Source organism: Prunus avium, chromosome 4, assembly GCF_965620075.1.
Source record: "Prunus avium chromosome 4, drPruAviu1.hap1.1, whole genome shotgun sequence".
Lineage (NCBI taxonomy): Eukaryota > Viridiplantae > Streptophyta > Magnoliopsida > Rosales > Rosaceae > Prunus > Prunus avium.
Window position 1 is genome coordinate 11333901 of NC_142287.1, and position 17349 is coordinate 11351249.

At 37.5% G+C, this 17349-nt stretch overlaps 2 long non-coding RNA genes across 5 annotated transcripts; both read right to left on the reverse strand.

Moving 5' to 3' along the window:
* Window positions 1-1006: 1006 nt before the first annotated feature.
* LOC110756519 (uncharacterized) lies at window positions 1007-3364 on the reverse strand. 3 transcript variants are annotated; one of them, XR_015835114.1, is made up of 3 exons: window positions 3118-3285; window positions 2905-3025; window positions 1007-2829 (listed from the first exon to the last, which is right to left on the reverse strand). It is a non-coding gene; the product is annotated as an uncharacterized LOC110756519 (long non-coding RNA). The 3 variants fall into 3 exon arrangements; XR_015835115.1 differs by having other exon boundaries at window positions 1007-2818; window positions 3118-3283; XR_002526692.2 differs by having other exon boundaries at window positions 1007-3025; window positions 3118-3364.
* A 5624-nt stretch (window positions 3365-8988) lies between these two features.
* LOC148294793 (uncharacterized) lies at window positions 8989-12230 on the reverse strand. Of its 2 annotated transcripts, none has more exons than XR_015835492.1 (5): window positions 12155-12230; window positions 10593-10735; window positions 10279-10440; window positions 9925-10187; window positions 8989-9476 (listed from the first exon to the last, which is right to left on the reverse strand). It is a non-coding gene; the product is annotated as an uncharacterized LOC148294793 (long non-coding RNA). The 2 variants fall into 2 exon arrangements; XR_015835491.1 differs by having other exon boundaries at window positions 10559-10735.
* Between the last annotated feature and the right edge of the window lie 5119 nt (window positions 12231-17349).

Here is a 17349-nt window from a genome sequence, read left to right on the forward strand (position 1 = left end):
CCATTCAAAAAGTGTTTTCACATTCATTTGATGAATAATCAAATCAAGAATTGAAGCAATAGCAATCAACAATCTAATGGATGTTATTCTAGTAACTGCAGAAAATGTATAAAAGACATCAAAATCAACTATTTTTTTAAAGTCAAAGCAAGTATGGCTTTAAATTTATCAATACTTCCATTTGGTTTGAGTTTCTTTCTCAAGACCTACTTGCACCCAACAGTTTTAGAACTTGGTCGAAAATCCACCAATTTTCAAGTGTTATTAGAAATTAGTGAATCCATTTCATCATTCACATTAGGGGTGTAAGTTGGATTGGAAAATCTGATTCTGACCGATTCCGGTCTAAATATTTCCAAAAAAATCCCACTCCGATAAATCCAATATTCAAAAATGCCGAATCCGATATTTTCGATAAATGCCGAAAATTCCACAATTCCGATCCGAAAAAATTCTGAAGTTCTCCGAACCCATTCCGATCCGATTTTTCCAATTTTTTCCTGAAAATTCCAAGTTTCTAATTGTAATTGCATTATTTTTAATGTACTATATTTTCATTTCTTATTTGTTATATTTTAGTAGACTCTGCTAAAAAAAAAAAAATACTAAACATAGTAGTACATAACTTTAAGACTATATTTTTGGCAAATGTACTTGCTTGAATATAACAAAAATGCATATGGGTGCTTGCTATATCCAAACATACTACATATGTGGCAACTGTAGGGAGTATCATACTATTCCATTTTGCATTATACGTATGTATGTATATATTTTAAAAAATTTTAAACTATCTTCATTTAAATTTTTAATTATAAAATTATTTTATACATGAAACACTACATACAAGATAAATATATTCATTGAGCTTGACAATTATAGTATTCCAGTTGTCTAGAGCAAGACTAACAAATTGAATGCAAATTTAACTCTCTTTACACATATAACTTGTAAGCACAAACTACTTTGATTGAGAATGAACGAATAGTATAGATTGTTGTATATATATATATATATATATATAGACACTCAAATAAGGGACACTCTTATATGGCCCACTCCATATTGTATTTTACTAACCCAAATCGTCTATTTTGTAGATATTTATTCAAAAAGATCATCTCTACAAAAAAAATCAATTGAATCCGATATCATTTAACCACTCAATTGAATTATACTATTATTTGTCAACCAAATACCAAAACTCAATTTTTCATCTTCCATTATATATTTTCGTAACAAAATAAAAATTAAGGCGTAGAGTCCTCAATCCTACGAAAAAGAGGCTCTAAATCAGAAGTACGAAAAGTGAAAGAGAACAAGCATTCAGTACCATTTTGTTGCACCTTCAAAGATGTTTGCTTTCCCTTTTTTTTTTTCCTTATGAATTTATTGAGATAAAAATGACTGACCAACCATTATCAATCATCCTTGAAAAAAGTTTGAAAATCATCCTTGAAAAAAGTTTGAATAATTTGGGGGATAAGTTTCCTCGGAAATTCAATTGATTTGGGTTGACAATGGCCTCCTCTTCAATGATGCTGAAAACTATATACCCAGTCAAAAGTATGTAGTTTTCTTTAGATTGTGTGGATTGACTCTAAAGAGGTGCCAAGGGAGAGCTCTTGAAGTTGAGTCAATCTCAGATTGAGAGCTGCTAGGAAAGCTAATGCATATGGTGTGAAGAAATCTCGCCCACGTGATAGCATGGGACTTCCTGCTCTAGAAGCCAACACTGAGATTCAAGCCAGAGAAGAGACCGTACTAGGTAGTTGCAGCAGTCCCACATCGACAAAAAAGAAAACCTTCCGTTTTTTTCTTTTATAAATAGCTTCACCCCCAACTACTTTATCTACAGGTGTAGTTGGGTTACTTCTTAAAGTCATACTTGGGCTTCTAAATAAATATTAAGTGAGATTTTTTTAAATATGCCTAGTTTGGCATTTAAATCTCTAAATATTTATTTGTGAGTTAAGGTCTTTAAAAGTTCTGAAGAGTTCAAAACTTGGGAATTGGAAAATTCCGAAAATTTCAAAAAATTTCGGAATCGAAAGTAAATATTGGATTCCGAAAGGTTTTGGATTGGAATTGGAATGGTCATTTCTAATCTGATCCGGCCGAAACACAGGACTAATTCACATCATCTTTCCAAAAATTTACATCTTGTGATGACAAAGCGTTTCGTAAGGAAGTGGATTTTCACCAACATTAAAAAACAAATTATGAGCCAAAATCATTTTGAACTCTAGCTTGTTTACTCCTTCTTGGTTCAATCCCAATATTTTCTTCAACTTGTAAACTAGGAACAGACAAACTAGGCTCAGATAAAATATTTTGTTTGACCCCCACTATTTTTAGATTTAAAAGGAAAATTTTCTTTCAGGAAAAAAATAACATCACCTGATTCAATAATAACATTATTTTCCGTATCAAGAAATCTATAGGTTGTAAAATTTAAAGGATATCCAAGAAAACACACAAGTAATAGCTTTAGCACCCAATTTAGGCCTTATAGGGTCAGTTAATCTTACAAAGGCTAACAACCCCATACTTTAAAATATCCCAAGTTCGACTTTGATAGATTCATATTTTGCATATATAATCTATCTCTATTTGCATTGTTTTCGTGTGAAATTGGTTAGTTTAATGTGCTTGGTGAAGATTTTGTAGGAAATCATACTTAGCAAGGCTTTGGAGCAAAAACTATAATTTTGGAAGCTTAAGGGGATCAAAATGGGTGGAATTATCATCTCAACAAAATCTCAAGAACTCACTCTGTCATTTCATCAAACACCTGGAGTGCCATTTCATCAAACACCTGGAGTGCATCTGTGCAAGTGTCAATTTATATCCACAACTGGTCTTAGTGACCAGCGCCAGAAAGATTGAGCTAGAGAAGCTTACCATCACATTGTTGCCTTTCTCATGAAGAAGAACCCAACGTTGATCGCTGATATTGTAGAAATGGTGGGTCGCATCTTCTAAGCAATTGCTGAGACGTTAGATGTCAAAATTAACAGATGGTCTGGAAGGAAAGAAAGCAACATGCATGAGAATTCATTATTGTCATCATTAAAAGCTGATTGGCTTTGCAATTGTGAAACAATTGCTGGTTACCTTTTTGATTGAGCTGCCATCATCAGCTACTTTTGGAGCAAAGCGTGGATATCGGCTGGACCATTGAGCATTCTTTCCTATTTTTCCTTTAAAACCCAAAGCTCCTTCTTTCAATTGAAGCCGCATGTTATTTCCTTTTGAGAATAGGATTTGGTTTTTCTAATATTCCTATTTTTTCCTTTCCTTTCTAAATAAATATTATCTTCCTTATTTTTAAAGGATTCCCGTGGCCTATAAATATAAACCTTTAACCTAAAAGCCGGGGGTTCTTGACCGTCATCTTTTCCACCATATCTTCCCATATACAACTTTCATTCACCCAGAGAAACATCAGAGACAGCCAAGAATTTGCTGCTGCTCTACTTGAGGAGCTTTCGAAGGTGTTCTTGTGGAGATTCCGAAGATCAAGTCCCTCGGCCAAATCGATTTTATGACAACAATTCTCTTGTTTATCTTTTCTTTTGTCATGAACTAATTTTCCTTTCTAGGGCTACGATGTAGCCTAACCATGAATACTTAATTTTTATAGTTATATTAATTTCTTATTATTATCTCATGTTGAGTATTTGTTACTGTTCTTAATGATTTAAAGATCTAGCTATTATTTAATTGATGATCCAAGCGGAGACCAAGAGGAGATGTTTGGTGTTTGCTTCTTGTAACAAATACCATGACTTGAATGAGTGCCCGAGAGGGACTAACATGACTCATGCAGTTTTCCTGTAGGTTCTCATAGAACTTAATGGGTTCTTGGTTTTCTAAATCCCTTGCTCGAGAGAGAATAGGTTGTTAATTAAGAATACTTTTGGTTGAGCCCGAGAGGGGATATTGAATGAATTAGGAGAAACCAACTGTCAACATGGATAGTAATTAGGGTTAATTAAGTGGAATTGGTTATGGTGAAATTGGATGCTCTAGTGTCTCATCAACTTGATTTTCCATCATTAATTAAATTGCTATTTTTCATAATTGTTTTAGTTTACTTAAATCAATCAATCTTCTTAATCAATTAGTTTACTTAAATCAATCAATCTTCTTAATCAACTGTTCAAATAAACTTTTGAATTAATCATAATTGGTAGTTAATAGGAAATTACAGTCTTCGTGGGAACGACACTCTACTTATTTCTATATTACTTGTGCGAATTGTGCGCTTGCAATAATTTCACCACAGGCTTATAGCCCTTCCACACCTCAAAAGGTGTAATTTTGGTTTTCTTATATTGCACCATATTCAACACAAATCAAGCAGTTAAAACTGCTTCACCCCAAAGATCAGAAGGAGCACCTACATTAATTATTACAACCTTTGCAAATCAGTGTAATTTTGGTTTTTTCTTTCTACTACGCCATTAGATACAGGAGAATATGACGGTGTAGTTTCATGTAAAATTCTTAAAGACTGTAAAGATGAATTAACTTATTAATTTAATAGAAATTAAATTAATTAAGAGAATGCGGGAAAAGGGTAGTTTGAGCGTAAACTATAAAATCGGATTCAAGGCCCATTGGACTAGTTAAGATATGTGGGCATAGTAGGATGACCACATAAGCCCAAGAGGCCTAATAGAGACCCTAGGGCAGGTTTTACCTAGAGGGAGACTTAGGTCTCCTTCTTGTGGGGCTATATATACACAAACTTTGCATCTTTAGAAGAGTTAGGATTTTGTGCTATTTGTGTGAAGAGGAAAAGAACCATCAAGCTCTCCTCCTCCATAGCCAAGGTCGGGCACCTTTGAGAGAGTTCACTAGCATCAACTCCTCTCAAGGATTCACTCATCTCATCCATCACTTCCTTGGTGTGGTGAACTTAGAGGTCTCACATTTGTGAGGCTTCTTCTTGAAAACCAAAAGGGAGAAGGTTAATCTAGGTTATGGCTTAATAATTTTTTTCAAAATATAGAACATTTCCTTCAAGTGGTATCCTGAGCACTATATAGTTATCTCATAAAACATGACCTAAAGGTGTTTTTGGGACTCTCAATAAAGTCATATGTGTTTACCCGTTTAGATTTGTTTCCGGTAATGATAGGGTAAAGTTCCCCATTAATTCAAAGACCATTGTTTGGTCAATAAATTAACTTTCTTTATGTGTTGAGCGTGCCACCGTTAGCAATTTTTTTAAATCTAACAGACTCGAGAGTAAAAATAACTTGCGCCCCAAGCTATTGACTTTGAACAAACGATTGTGAATTTGGGTGAGGAATATCTCCCAAGTAAGTTCTTTTCTATGCCTTAGACTGGTAAGGACTTTACAATTTTCCTCAATATAAAACCGGTAGTTCTGGCCAGAATAACTGATAACATACTGAACTAATTCCAGGCAGAACTCTCCTTTTCAAGACTCAAAAAGGGAAAACTAACTATACAAAGACAAAAGGAGGGCTGTACTTCCATTTCTGGCTGGGTAGTTGCCTCTGTTCTGGACTAGACTGGATGTTAAACAACTTCAACTGTTGGACTTCGGCTGCAAATCGATACCAAAGCTTGATTTTGGCAGAGCTTTAATTCATTTAAAACCCTGGGAGGCTTTTGGATGGACAGAAATGGGACTTCTCCAGTTTGAAAGGGACAGAAGTGGCTGGACTTGAGCTGGAGGTGTACCGTGGTACCTGTGCTGCTTAGTCAGGGCTCTCCATAAATTTGTTGAGGTTTTCGTTTTGAGAAAACTCAAACTCTGCTTGTCTTGGCTTTTGCTGAACCAAATTTGTAACGAGATAAATCTCATTATTGTTGATTTGTGAACTGAGGTTCAAATCCGAAACAGTATTCTAACTGTCTTTGCTGGGAGAAAACATGATGATTCTGCAAGCTTGTTGAGAAGATTTGGAATTGAAGTGCTTCAAACTCTAGGTCTGCTGGACTTAGTTTGGAGTTTTTGTGATCAAGTGATCATTTGAGTGTTTGTCCTTTGACTGGGTTTTTTGGTTGTGTTGATTGATTGTCCTTTCTTTCTGTTCACCCTCTCTTGTATATATAAGAAATGTTCTTTGAGAGTGGGCGGCAGGTAAAAAGATCTTTTTTTAATTTTTAATTGAAATAAACAGGGGTTCCATCCATTTTCTGGAAAGTAAACACTCAACGATCAGTTCCTGAAATGACTACTTCTCTGTTTTCTTTTGATGGGGTGCCATGCCCTTCTTCCATTTCAACTGCTTTCTGAGAGTCTGAAAGTTTGAGATAGTAAGTTCTCAGTTTTTGAACAGCTCCCTGTTTCCCGCTTATCCCCTTTTCACAGAGGCAGAGTCTGCTTATCCCTTGAAAATGGTGTTTTCTCTGGAACAGGAAATATCTTTTGAATAATTAAAACGGGATTTGATCTCCTGGCAACTGAGTTTTTTCAGAGACGTTCTTCTTTTATACCTGCCCTTGTCCAATCTTTTATTTCAGCCGATTTTGTTGACTTTTCTAAGTCAGGGATCACGTGGGACTGTTTAAAAGACCAGTTGGGTTTAGTTTGCTCTGAGCCCAATTCTAGTTCTTCCGAGGCCCAAGTCTCTTTTCTGATTTCCACTGTTTCCAGGCCTTCGACGTTTTGGGCCGAGTTCATTGTTTTGGCCTGTTTACTTGTTAACGGGCTGGGCGCGTTTGATGGATTGAGGGTGCCAATTTTGGGCCCAAATAAGCGACTTTAGAAGAGATGACGTGGGCCTTTGCTTTTGAACTGGGCGTGCCAAATTTAAGCCCAAACAACCCTGTGTCGGTCCCTTTGGATACTCAGAATTTCTGGGTGCGAGTCCGACGTATTCCTCCTATTTTCTTAACGCCAGCGATGGGGGAATGGATTGGGAAGTATCTTGGGAATTTTGTCATGGTGGATCGAGGTTTGAATAGGGATTGCCTGGGGAGTTTTTTACGTATCAGAGTGGGACTTAATGTTACTGAGCCTTTGAAACGGTGTGTTACACTCAGAATTGCGCTGGATGAACCGGCCAAACAATATGAGATAGAGTACGAGAGGATTCCCTTTTTTTGTCTTTTTTGTGGCACACTTGATCATGTGGGCTCCTCCTGCAGTTTAAAACAATAAGGGGCCATCGTGTATGAACAGTATGGAAGAAGGAAAACAGTTATGAAGGAGGTCTACTGTATTAAGGCGGAGAACAGTCTAATTGGGAAAAGTTCTGGGTTGATGGATGTTGTTCTAGAGCGCGGTGATCTTGGTAAGACTACTAATCCAAAGATTTTAGGGACGGTTAGATCTTTTGAGGAGGCTTTTAGTGAGCATGGCTTGAGTGGGGTGGCAATGGATGCGGATAGTGGGTTGGATATGCCCTTGGTGAGCTTATTTAAAAGGAGAAGAGTGTCTACAGGACAGCAGCTTAGTGATGTAAACCCATTGAAGGAAACTGGGGGCATGGAAAATAACAGTGTGGAGCGGGTGCCGGTTGATGGTGTTTTAGCAAGAGAGACTCAAGGTGCCACTAGGCTCGGTACAATAGATAAGGGGAAACAAGTGGTGCTGGGAGATACCAATAAAGGTTTGAGTGTGAATAAGGCTTCGCAACAGGTGGGGCAAGGTGTAGCAGGTCAAAGTCATGTTCTTCGAGTGGGGGGTACAAGACCTCAAGCTAACTCCCCGAAGGGTAATATCTCGAGAAGAAGTGTTGAGTCAATCATTGATGGAGCAAGATATTTTGAAGGTCGAATTACCAAAGCTGATAAAACCGTGATAGGTCCCGAAAATAGGGCCCATCACGAGAAATGACGATACTATGTTGGAATGTTTGTGGGTTGGGAAATCGACGAACATTCCGTGCTTTAAGATTTCTCCTTAGAGATAAAAAGCCCCGTATTGTTTTTTTAGCGGAAACTAAACAGACAGTGCGCTAGATGGAAGTTATTCAACGGAAATTAGGGGTGGTGGGGTGTTTTAGCGTGAGTTGAGATGGAAAGTCAGAAGGATTAGCTCTCTTTTGGCAGCAGGGGGTGGATGTAAATATCATTTCGTATTCCCTAGGGCATATTGATGCAATGGTGAATGGTTTGGCTACAGAGTCAATCAGGTTTACGGGGTTCTATGGTAATCCAGAAACAAGGCTTCAACGTCACTCTTGGGACCTGCTGCATCGGATTGTAGGGTCAGTAACTGGGCCTTGGTTGGTAGGAGGTGATTTTAATGAGATTATAGCAGCACATGAGTACTCTGGTCCCCGTTTCCGACCATTTTCGCAAATGAGGGAGTTTAGGGAAGCACTCGACGACTATGGTTTGTCATCTCTTGGATTTCAAGGCTAAAAACACTACAAGAAAACATGCCTTTTGTGAGGAGGGGTAGTCGTCACTGAAACATGGAATTTCGTCACAGTTGAGTATATGTGACGCAATTTTAACGTCACAGCTTTCGTCACCTATACCCCGTCACCGATTCTCCCACGTGACGCTTTCTTCCTTCGTCACATATACCCGATATCTGTGACACATACCGCGTCACTATACGTTTGATTATGTGGCCGTCCGTTTGTCACTTCCTACAGCTATTAGTGATGCGTGATTTGGGTCACGGTTTAGCGGCATCTGTGAGAAGTAATTCCTCTCCTAAACTGGGTATAAAATGCTCCTTCCTATATAATACATGACCCTTTAGGCGTCACATATTTATGTAATGTGTGATGACGCACGCATCACATATTTTTTTAATGTGTGACGATGCACACGTCACATAATTTTGTAGTATGTGACGATGTATACATAAAATGTCTTTTTATCTGTGACGATGTTGGCCTCACATATTTCTTCAGATTGTGATGAGGTCTGTATCACACATGTTCCATACCAAGGTACCTAATTATGAATAATATGTGCAAATCCAATCACAATTCTCTGTTCTCATCTTTTTCAATGTATAATATAAAAATAGATAATCGCATTTCCATTAATAAAAGTAGGTAATTACATTGTATGTTCCAAAATAAAGATCCCAAACTAAGTCTAGACTTTGTACAACCAAAAGTAAGTCTAGAGCAAGTGTGTTCCAAAATAAAGATCCCAAACTAATTCTAGACTTTGTACAACCAAAAGTAAGTGTAGAGCAACTGTGTTCCAAAATAAAGATCTCAAACTAATTCTAGACTTTGTACAACCAAAAGTAAGTCTAGAGAGTAAGTGTGTTCCAAAATAAAGATCCCAAACTAATTCTAGACTTTGTACAACCAAAAGTAAGTCTAGAGAGCAAGTGTATGTTCCATATGGATATAATCCCTAAATCAGTTCTCATCAAGATTCTGGTTTGCTAGGTCATCATAATAGTCATCATCAGAATGGACACCATTACTACCTCTAGAGCTGGTGCTGGTCTGGACATGAGCTGGTGCTGAGCTGGTGCTGGTCGGATGTGATAAGTCCACCTCAAACAATACCTATATCAAACATGCATAAAAATTAGTGTAAAAACCTTTTTATATCTCTGTAAAAGTATGATATCTCGAATTTCCCAAGCAATCATTTCTTTGAAACTCATAGCAATAATTACTAAAATTACTTGATTGATCCCATGCATTAGTTTTCGAGCTGTTTTTCATATGTATCTCAACATAATGGAGCAGAACAATTGAAGGGAAGAATATTCTAGTTTAATTTCGAATGCAGCATTGTGTTTCATTTAGAAACAAGTGCAACAGTAACAGTTTTCAATTTTCCTTAGAAGAAAATACCACTATAATGGAATTTTTATTTAGAATTATCTTGTAGAAGTATAATTAGATTTTCAGTTTTCTTTATCATTTTTTAACAAGGAATAACCAAGTTTGACAATGGAATATTAGTTGCATTGCCAATACATAAATATTAGTTGAATATTCAACTCACTGTCAATGAGTCCCGCATTTTCCCCTTATCATCAGTTGAAACCTTCTTCCATCCCAAGTGGCATACTGGTGTACTAGTCCGAACAATGTTCCCTATCTCGGAACTGAATAAAGCTCCCACTTTATCATCACTGGGGACTTGGTGTTTCAAGTCAAAGATAACTGGCATTTTCTTTCCATCATTGGCCTCCAAAATATCATGAAGGCCTTTCCCACATGACTTACCACGCTTATGCTTTTTTCCAGAGAAGTCATAGGAACTCTCTGTATAGCCAAAAACAAATGTAACATTATTATGAATTGGTTCAAAATGTAAGAATAACCAAATTATAAATAAAAAGAGAAAATAGATAACCTGCGCTACTAGATGCTGGTTCTTCAGGTGGTGGCTGTGGGGGTGGTGGTGGTGGTAGTGGTGTGGTGGTGATGCATGTGCATCACCTGGAGGAGGAGGTGTGCGATCCCTCAACCTCTTAACTCTCTTCACCCTCTTTCCTCGCTGCCCAGGAGTTGTCATCTATAAAATGAAATGATAAGAGTTAGAACAAAATTAATATCAGATATAATATTATAATAAAAGCATACCCAGTGCTAATAAACATAACATTCATAACATTATTACTCTAAAAGCTCACCAAAAACATCAATCTAAATCACTATATCCTTCACTTGTTACACTATTATCATAATTGCCAAGTTGCAATTCATCGTCGTCGTCGTCATGAGTTCCACCAGTAGATTGTGTAAAAAGTCAACCTTGATCACAGTGCAAGGGGTTCCCGAGGCCACCAAGGTAAATTCAAAATTGTATTCTGCAATTCATAGTCAAAATGTAAATTCAAAGAGACAAAATCACCATCATCAAAACAAATAGAAAGTCTGTTGATAGTGATTGCTAGAATATGATTTGGTTGTTTCATCTCCTTTCCTTTTCTATTTCTATTTCATGTTTGAGTCCAAATAGGTTAGTAGATGACAGAAAAAAAAATGGTGACTGAATGTAGACAATTAAGCTAAAAGCACGCAACTGGAATAGAAGTGTATGTTTAAAGAAAATTGAGTTTTAACCATTATAAGGCACAGCTATAAATCTGTTTCAAAAGGGAAAATGGAGTTGGGCTACTTTGTAATCTGCCTAGAGTGAGTCAAGCCTATCATGGGTTGTGACACACGGGGGTAGTAATGACATGTTGTGTAGAAAAACATCATTTTATTCGAAAGAAACAATGTAATTGGTAAGCAGTGAACACCAGGGGATATCAAAGATAATTTAATCTCGATTGCCATTAGTTAATCCTCAAACTTAATCATGAGACAGCTTAAGCTAGAATGGCATTACCCTATGACTAACTGTAGATGATGTTGAGGAAAGAGATATATGAACTCTCTGTCTCTCTGCCTTTGGGTTTAAAACAAAGCTTCAAACTTTTTTTTTTTTTTTTTGGTATTTTTTGTATCAGAAAATATATTTGTTTCATGGGAAAGTTTATAATTAAGAAAAGAAAGAAAGGAGCAAAATTATTAAATCTGAAATGGAACTTTAATAAACTTAACTATTAATTTCTCTAAGTAGAAAAACAGAGAATTAATTCAAAAAATGGTGAATGCAAAGTCCAGGGCAACAACCAATTGAATATGACCACATTATCAAATATCAAATTGAATACTTGAGATATATAAGCCAAAATCTACACCACTGTCATTGAACATAAGAGTATGAAGTACTGAAAAAAAATTTGCCCAAATTCATAGAAAAGTCAAATTGTCAAAATACAAATGACAAAAGTCCTAGTCAATTGTAGAATTAATTCAATCAATTGTCAAGATGAGAAATTGGTCACTAACAATATAATCAGGACAATTCATATTGGTCCCCTATTTTATCAAATCGGTGAGCTGCTGTGGAGCAGATATAGTCATTTTCTTTTTACTTTTTTCAGTTAAGATGACAGACTTGTAGTTTGGTTTTGTTGTTAATGAGATTTGTATCAAGATGATGGTGGAATATTAGTTCACCAAGTCTTTGTAACGCAAGGATGCATACAAGTGTGTTAGTTGAAATGAGATATAAAGTCATGTCTGCATATGGGAATCATGTGCTAGAAAAAAAAAAGAACCACAAAGGTAAAGAACAGTATAGGTCAGTAGGCATTACATCAAAACACATTTATCATGAAAAAAAAAATGCAGAAGCTACAACAATGCAAAGGGAGCAGGAGCTGAAAACTTACCCCTCCAATGCGAGAGGACCAAGAAGCCTTTCTACAAATGGGTATAGGATGATTTGGAACACAAAAAGACCAAAACCTACAAGTTATTGTCAAAATAAGTTATAATCAAATTGTCAAAATACAATTTCTCATATTTGGCCATGTTCAGATTACAAATTAAAGCATGAATCAAAACAACACAAACCAGAAAGTAAAAGAAACTTACCTCGAACAGAACGAAAACTAGCAAAATTGACCAAGAGCACTGCAACACCCAGAAGAAATTTCTATTTTACCTCAAATATACAGAAAAAGCCAACGAATAGATATTGAACAGGGAAATAACAATCAACAATTTAACAATCAATGTAGAAAGTTCTATTTACCTGTGGGTTTTTTAGAGTGGGGGTCAAGGGGATGAGAGATTACAAGTGGAAGGAGGACTTAATTAGCTGTGGTCATTATCGAGGGAATAGATTGAAATGAGAATTTGTTGGTGATTGAATGTGGGAGACAATGGGTCACCCGAAGGGGGAGACACAGAGAGAGAGAGAGAGAGAGAGTGAGAGAGAGAGGAGGAGTGGTCGTCGTCGCCGGTGGTTTGTGGATGAGAGGGCAGCTAGTGATGACGATGAAGGGACTGAAGCTTTTTTTTTTTTTGATGAGCAAGTGACTGAAGCTTTAGCTTTTCTTTCTTTTTCTTTTGGGCCATAAGTGACGCTGCCAATCTTCACCCAATAAAATTTTCGGGCCTCACTTTCATGGTCTGTGACGAATGTGCATTATTCGTCACATTTAGTAAAAAAATTGGGCGCCAAGATTTCCCGCTATTTAATTTGTGACGACACCAAAATTATAACGTGACGAACATGGAGCGAAAATTTTGTTACATCTCTTCAAGACGTTTAGGTGACGACTTTCAAAATTTTCTCACTTATACAAGTCAAATGTGATGGAATTTTCAGGGCCAAGTAAAATGTGGTCACAGAAGGCCTGTTTTCCTGTAGTGAAATTCACTTGGTCTAATAGGTGGCATGGAGTGGCTAATGTCCAACTTCGTCTGGATCGGATTGTGGCAAACGGAGAGTTGAGGTTGGCTTTCCCTGAAGCAATTACTTATCACCTAAGATGAGGCTTTTCATGAATGCTGGCAGAGGTACAAGGAGATGATGAGTTCTTGCCCACACCACAACATAGAGAGTTGGATGCAAATGCAATCTTTCTATGAAGGTTTGCTTGATTCCTAAAGGATGATGGTAGATGCAACAAGTGGGGAAGGACTGATGAACAAAACAGCAGATGAGGATTTTACTCTCTTTGAATCTTTGAGTGCTAACTCTCAACAATGGAGCTATAATAAAGGAAGAGGAGCTCCTATGAAAGCTGTGGTCTCTGAGGTAAGTACTAATAATGAGATTGCTGCAAAACTTGATGTTATGTGTTCTTTGCTTCAACAGGCAGTGACTGGCCCTCTAGGAAGCAAAGTGGAAGTTCAAGACCAATCTTTTGCGGAGCACATGCTAGAACAAACAAATGCCCTTCAAGGAAGGAATCCTAATAATGATCCTTACTAAAACACATACAATCCGAAGTGGAGAAATCATCCTAATTTCAGGTGGAGCAATAATTCAAATGTGAAACAATCTCAAGGACCTCCCCCAGGATTCCAAACACAACAAAGGCAATTCCAGCAAGCTCCCCAACAAGTGCAAGAGCGAAGGGGTGATCAAATGGGAGAATTGCAAGACATGTTCAAGAAGTTCATGGGGCAACAAATGCAAACCAACCAGAATATTCAAAATGCAATGAACAAACTAGAAGTGCAAGTTGGGCAGATTGCATCCTCCTTGAGTAACAGAGCATCCAGAACTTTTCCGAGCCAAACGGAGGTGAATCCAAGGCATCATGAGCAAGTTAAAGCAGTGCACATCTTGAGAAGTGGTAAACAAGTTGATAATAAGGTTGGAGATGTCAATGAAGAGCAAGAAGATGGAGAAAATGTGGAGATTATTCAGCCACCACAAGGGCAGCCCACAGGTTCCACCAAACAGCCCTTAATCCTTGTGGAAGGAGCACAGGCCCTAAGGTATCATCTAATGCTAATCAAGTTCCAATTTCAACTAAAGCTTTTAGGCCTATTGCACCCTTTCCCAGCAGATTATCAAAGTCAAAGAAAGATCAAGGCTTGGATGAGATAATGGAAACATTCAAGAAGGTGCAAATCAACATCCCACTGCTCAATGCCATTGCTCAGATTCCAAAGTATGCAAATTTTTTGAAGAATCTTTGCACTAACAAGAGGAGATTCAAAGAGCATGAACAGGTTGTATTGAGTGAAGAGGTAAGTGCAGTGTTACAAAGAAAGCTACCTCCAAAGCTAAAGGATCTAGGTTCGTTTTCTATACCTTGCATTGTTGGTGATTTCAAGATTCAAAAAGCTTTGCTTGATCTCGGTGCATCCATTAACCTTATGCCATATCATGTTTATGAGAAACTTAACCTAGGTGAGTTGCAAGCCACATCTGTGCCATTAACCTTATGCCATATCATGTTTATGAGAAACTTAACCTAGGTGAGTTGCAAGCCACATCTGTGAGCATTCAATTGGCAGATAGAACTATTTGATATCCTAAGGGGATTCTGGAAGATGTGTTGGTCAAAGTAGAAGGTTAATCTTGCTAGCTGATTTCTTAGTCTTGGAGATGGAAGAAGCACCAATTCCTGACAATGAATTGCCCCTTATCTTTAGCCGACCCTTCATGGCTACTGCTAAGACCAAGATCGATGTAGCACAAGGCACTCTCACCATGACCGTTAATGGGGAAACTGTTGCTTTCAAAGTGTTTGATGCCATGAATCTGCCAAATGATGTTCAAGATTGTTTTCAAATTGAAGTATTGGGCGATCCAGGGAAAGAGAGATTTGATGGTCTTTCACATTCACTAGAAGCATGCTTGCTGCAAGGAGTGGACAAGGAGGAGCAGGGGGCTGCCCACATATTCAATGCTACAATTCCTACACACAAGAAGGTGCTGCCCAAATTTGGAGATACTCCAATCATTGCTCTAGTTCTTTATGATTCTATTCATAATCAAAAAAGGAAAAGGAAAGCAGCAAGGAAACGATGGAAAAAGAAAACAAGCTTGGTGAACAATCTTGCAGTGCATGAGGTGTCAATTGAGCCCAAACCCCCCCATTCGCTATTGCAAGTTTGGATGTCCGGCTGAAGACATGAAACTTAGCGCTCCTTGGGAGGCAACCCAAGGTGATGAGGAGAGATAGAACGTGCAAAATGCTTGCTTGCATCCTAATCACTTCAAAGGGGAGTTGTTTTCTAAACTTTAACATTTGGTTATGTCTTTTCCTTATCTTCTTTCCTTTCATTTATGAGGCATTGCTTGTTCTTACACTCTAACCATTGAGGACAATGTTTCATTTAAGTTTGGGGGGAAGGATTTATTTATTGTTGTTTTATTGTCAAATTTTAAAAATTTTGAGTGTTTACGCAGGACTTTGTGAGTTGCTTTGCCATCCTTTCAAACACCTATGATAAGACTTGGATTTAACTTTAATATGGTTTTGCAGGAATCGATAATCTTTGCTTAAGGTCTTTGTGTGATTCTGAGTGAACTCTGTCTTGCATGCCATCCTTGCACCTATTGAGCACTTTGCCAAGTTAGTTCAATTTCTTGCTACTTGGAGACGTTATGCAATTCTACTTATCTCATGATCTTGGTTTCGTACTCTAGAACTTATTTGAATATCTCTTGAGACATTCTGTTGCCATACAATGCTTAGGAAGTGATTTAGGCCATGTTTAAATCGTTTGAGCCTTTCTAACCATCCCTCTACATGTATTCATCCCTAGTCAACCCATTTGAGACTACGTTAAGCCTTTCTTTGTGGAAACCATTCCTACCATAATAAATCTCTGTTTCTTATCTTTACCTATTCTTTGAGCAATTAAAGCTATCTTCAAAAGAGAATCATAAAGAATGCAAGGTTTTTGGAGCAAAAGTGAATCATTAGTGCCATAACCCAAGTGTTGAAAAGAAATAAGTTTGGGGGTATTGGTAACTAATCAAAAGAGGTAATGAAGTGTGGCCAATGTAGTCACGACCCTAGGGTGTTATAAGGAGAGATCATGGTGATCTAGGGTAAAGAGCCACAAAATTAGGCCAAATAAACACATTTGAAGTGCTGAAATTATGTTGAAAATCTGCTCATGTATGTGTTCCTTGCTTGTTTAAAGTTCAGTAATCTCTCATGCTCTTACCTATGCTTTAGTTGTGCTCAAGATGTTGTTATATATCCATATCCCCTCTTTCATTCAACCACTACCCTAAGCCTCATTACAACCATTGTAAAGTCCTTTTGATCCTTGGTATTGTATGGTATTACTGTGGAGAGCTGATTTGATAACGAGCTTATGGGGTTTGAAATTTTTGATTGTGCTCTAAGTGTGTGCGCATGTACTTATTTGAGTTGCCAGTGTTGTTCTGATTTGGCATTCACACACTACACTTAAGGATGTCATTGTAAGCTTTGCACACTCTTGAATCATGCGTGGAACTTAGATTGTGATTGTTGTGTTTCTTTGGAACCATATACTTTGGTGATTCTTTGAGGATATTGTTTGAAAGGCTAGCTGCTTCCAAAGTTGTAGTTTTATTTTGTTTTGCTCGAGGACTAGCAAAATCTAAGTTTGGGGGTATTTGATAAGTTCATAATTTCACACATTTGCATGCCTTCGTTACTTAGTAATTTTGTTTAGTTTCTCTTTATTTTGAGTCACTTACCTATGTCTGTGTGTTTTGCAGGTTAAGGCAGCAAGAGATCACATTTGATACAATCCATGCATGTTAAGGGCTGATTGGCACAAGAGGAATATAAGCTTAAAGACAGACCCAATTTGGGTCACACACCTTGTCAGTCCAGCTTCGTAGGTCATCTTGCAAGCCTCATTTCAGCAACTTACACAACTCAGATGAGGAGACATCCTTCATAGAAGTCGTTCCAATGGGTGTCTAGTATAACATATCCAACTTTCAGCCCAATTGAACCTATCTGGAGTCCTTAGCCTGTCAAACACTGAACCATGCTCAGGCGGATTTTAATATGCAGCTGCCAGCTAATGAGCCTTGTGTTCCACACCTCCTTTGAGCCATGTGCCTCAACTCAGCTGTACCTGACTTTAGACCTGACATGTTGAGCAA